General features: G+C 40.4%; 1 pseudogene; it reads left to right on the top strand.

Moving 5' to 3' along the window:
- Nucleotides 1-908: 908 nt before the first annotated feature.
- Nucleotides 909-2,211, top strand: LOC147879735 (uncharacterized; annotated as a pseudogene).
- The last annotated feature ends 2,463 nt before the right edge of the window (nucleotides 2,212-4,674 follow it).

Raw genomic sequence — 4,674 nt, forward strand, 5'->3', positions numbered from 1 at the left:
GGCATCCAAAGAGCACAAGCTCACAAACAAGAATGGCAGCTCAATCATCCAAGTAAGAATACAAAAGAAAAATCAAGTGTACCTGATTCTTGCATGTTCTCCATCTTTTCCATTTCGAAACACTACGATTTGAAAGCAACAGTCTTGTAAAAGTACGAATCTTGAAGTGTGACTTGAAAGTAAGGTCTTGAGTATCTGATTTGACTTTCAGATCTTGAAATTTGAAATTTGAATTTTGTATCTAAGATTCAGAATTTCAATTTTGAATTTTGAATTTTAAATTTTGAATCTAAGATTTTGAATTTTGAATTTTCAAATTTGAAATTTCACTCTTAAGATTTGAATTTTGAATTTTCAATGGGGAGATTTGGCCATGCAGCCAAATCTTCCTAGCTTCTTTCAAAACATACAAGATTTGGCCGTGCAGCCAAATCTCCCTAGACCTTGGTGATTTGAAAGAAGCTAGGAAGAAACTTGCTACTTCTCCCTAGACACTCGTGATTAGAAACAAGCTAGCAAGATTTGGCCACAGAGCCAAAACTCCCCAAACCTTGCTGCTTTGAAAAGATTTAGCCGCATGGCCAAATCTCCCTAGACCCTCCTGATTAGAAAGAATTTAGCAAGATTTGGCTGCATAGCCAAATCTCCCCAAACCTTAGTGCTTTGAAAAGATTTGGGGAGAAAAAAGCATACCTTGGTACTTTGACATATAAAGTATTGAGGGAGCACAGTTGACACGAGTTCACTTATTTGTTTTGTTACCTAACAAAAGTGCATACACTTGTGTTGGATCGGTACAGCAAATCACAGAAGATGTGGTTGGAAAAGAGGGAGATAGAGGATTGTTAATCATTATAAATCAAAATAAGAAATTTCTCTTAGATCCTAGTGATTATGAAGCATCTCGTATGAAGTTTGATGTAGATGACAACATGCACTCAAGAGGCTAGATAAGTGTTGAATCAATTGATGGAAATGAAATTGACACAGTGACAACAATCATTGAATCATATCACAAAGTTTTAGCAACATTAAAGAAGCGCAAGAGTGGGGAAGATAGTGGGGAAGGAATAAAGAAAGGAAAGTTGACTATGGTTCAAGCACCGAGTGGTAGTGGAGAAGGGGCAAAGAAAGGAAAGCTCACTATAATTGATATACCAGAGGAAGGAGCACCAATAGAGGGTATGCTAGTAGTTGTGGAAAGAAGCAGTGGTAGTGAATTGGAGCCAAGTGGAAAGGTCATAGGAAAAAAAGCGCAAAAGAAACCATCAGGCTTGGTGGAATATGAAAAATACTACCCATTCGGGTTGCATGCAACATTTCCAATTCCAATTGCAAGATGTCGAAAAGCTCCTCCAAGCTATGTATATAGAGGATTGAATAAAGAGCATGTGGAGAATTTTGCTACAGACTTCAGTTATAACTCTAGGCCTCCTGCTGCTGTAGCAGATTTAATGCCTTTCAATCTTGAAACAAAGCAGCCCCTAGAAATTGTAGATAAAAAGGATTTCACCAAGTGCCACTACTGGATACTATTTGGACAACATTCAATATATGCTACTAAAATATTCACATCTAATGATGATAACAGCATGGCACAAAGAAAGAACTATTACTGCACCCGTCAGGTGAGGATTGTAGTGAATTGTCCCGCACACTTTTGTGTGGAGATATCAAAGATGGCAAACCTGGAGTCTCAAAATATCTTGAGACAATCTCCATACATTGATATACTTAAGCAAGTGAGGGGACAATGGATTCTCTTTAACAAACCCAAGAAAGCACAACAAGGGCTTGCAAAAGGACATCCAGATCGTGAGAATTGGGATGTCAGTACATATTTTAATTATGAATCATTTTTTACAAGAATTTTTTCTTAATTATTGCATTCTAATGGATTCATATATTTTTTATGCTTTCATTGACACTGGCAAGGTAACATTGGGCAATAGCTTTGCCACGAAGGATGTACATGTGATAATTACAAGCGATGCCATTCATGATGGTTGGATCTCCATCCTTGAGGATTACATTGCAGGCAAATATTCACAAGATGGAAAATGCCATAGGCAACCCACAGTCTCAATGTTTAGATGTTTGCGTGGATTGAGTGATGATCAAATTGGTCAAATTCAAAATGACATTAAGGAAGGTAGAGTTGTCATAACTAAAACAAAGACTGATGCCATGATTCTTGATATTGAAGGATGAGCTATGCACTACAAGAAGAACTTTATATGTTTATATCGGCAGAACGGCCTTCTTTAATGTTAAAAATTTGGGATGAGTGCAGATTACATTTTAAAATTACTCCAGAATTGTATCATCAGATTCGTGGTTGCTCTGATTCATGGTTAAAACTGAAGCTTCAATAGGGCAAGGAAACTCCACCATTGCCTGATCCTGCAAAGGGGTATCTGAGGTGGATTATGGGACAAAGTGAAGGTTCAAGTCATGGACCGAATTCCACCCAGCCTTGGAGGTTCTACACAGTCAGTTCAAACATGGAGGGAATGGAATTTATACATAATGTGTACCAAGAGCCAATGGCAATAGGGGTTGCTTTTTTGGATGTAATGTATGGACCAAGCAGAAGTAGAAATTGGAACGAGGATCGCTTTGAGTGTTTGTTGAAAAGCTTGATGACAATCGCTTCTCCCCCAGTGCAATTCCTTCTTGTGGTGTTCTTAACCATGGATCATGTATCTATGAAGATAGTGGGAGAGAAGGAAGGAGTCTCACTTGTGGCTTTCTCACATACACAATGGGGGAATACACACAAAGGTGGAGGCTGAAAATAGTTTTCCTCTTCTTAGTTGTGTAAGCCAAAAGAACTCTAGTACAAAGAAAACTCAGCTAACTAAGGTGGCATACTAACTGAGCCACGAACTAGAGTACATAAGGATAGTTCTCATCCAGCTATTATTCGTGGGCAGTGTACCAACCGCATTTGCAGCTAACAAGTCGGTGACATAAATGCACAATGGTCACCCTGGCATATCACTAGTGAAGCTCGATATCTCAACACTCCCCCTCAAGCTCAATCCCAATTCCTGCACACCAAGCAGGTCTCTAAACTTGCATAGCTTCTCTGCACCCAATGCCTTCGTGAATATGTTAGCTACTTGATCCTCTGTGCTGACGTAAACTAGATCAATAAGACCTAGTAAAACCTTCTCCTGCACATAATATGTTCAAACCTCTAGGAGGACAAGTGGAGGGTTGGCACAAGGAATCTTGCCACCTCATCCTACTTTCCCCATTATTTAACTTGCTCTCTTGGACCTTCTATACCTCCCCCACATGGGCCTATCCCATATGGAGGGAATAACTCAATATAATATCCATCTCCACCTATTTTATATTACTTCTCCCATGGACTTTGAGCCATATCTCACTAAATGCAGCCTAGGTGGAGGGGTGGCACATGGAGGAGCCATGCCACCTTACATTTTATAATATTACTATCATGGATTATGTACAACACACCTTATGGGTCCTCTTACATGGAAGGATGGCACATGGTCATGCCCTGCCACCTCAACCCTGGGCCCTATGCACACCATATTTTATTATACTATTGCCACATATACAAACACACACACATATTAATGCCTTTTTCCTTAGACAATATTATCCATAACAATTCCCCCCCCCAAGCAAGGAATGCATAGCATTTCCATGCCTGGGTCCATCATGCACAAAGAAAGGCTTGAGGTAATGCTTGTTGATCACCTTCTTGCCATATGGTTCATGCAGTTCTTAAACTTGTATAGACCCATTGCTACGTTCCTTGATGACTTTGTATGGACCAGTCCACAGTGGTAGAAACTTCTTATCCATTTGGTGTTCCAATCTGTTATCAAAGCATAGCACAACATCCCCCTCAGCAAAGTGTCTTTCCCATCCCTTGCGAATCTTAGCATCCAAGCGAGCCTTTTGTCGATTATTTTGGACCTTTGTTTGGTGTAGTGCAAGGCATCGGGTTTCATCTAACTTCTCAAGTTGTACCAATCTGGCCTCTACATGTTCATCTTCTATCATCCTCTATTCTTGTGCCAATCTCAAAGCTGGAATCTCTATCTCTAGTGGTAAAATGGCCTCAGTACCATACACCACCTTAAAAGGAGTGTGACCTGTAGATATTTTATGAGTGATGTTGTAAGCCCACACGGCTTCAGTGACCTTCTGATCCAATTGGCTCTTGTTCCCTATGGCCATTTTTCCCATGGTTTTACAAAGGAGGCCATTGGTCTGCTCTGTTTGACCCATGGATGTCGGATAATAGATGCTAGAAGTGTGATGATCAATACCCATGTGATCCATGAGTAACTCCACTACTTCATTTAAGAATGGACTCCCATGGTCAGAGACAATCTCCATGGGTGTCCCAAACCTTGTGCACATACGTTCAAATATGAAATTTAATACTGCCTTACCATTTGCAACAGGGAGGGCGATAGCTTGAGCCCACTTAGTGACATACTGAGTGGCTACCAAAAGATACTTCTTTTTGCGAGCAGTCATGGGCAAGGGCCTGACAAAGTCTATTCCCCACTTCTGAAACGGATGGATGGACATCACTGGGTGATGTTGCCCAGGATGCAAATTCTTCCTACCAAAGAATTGGCATGGTTCACAGGTTTTGCAATACAAAGGGACATCCTTGAACAA

This window comes from Dipteris shenzhenensis, chromosome 33 (genome assembly GCF_047967505.1).
Source record: "Dipteris shenzhenensis isolate YYH24624 ecotype China chromosome 33, Dip_SZ_1.0, whole genome shotgun sequence".
NCBI lineage: Eukaryota > Viridiplantae > Streptophyta > Polypodiopsida > Gleicheniales > Dipteridaceae > Dipteris > Dipteris shenzhenensis.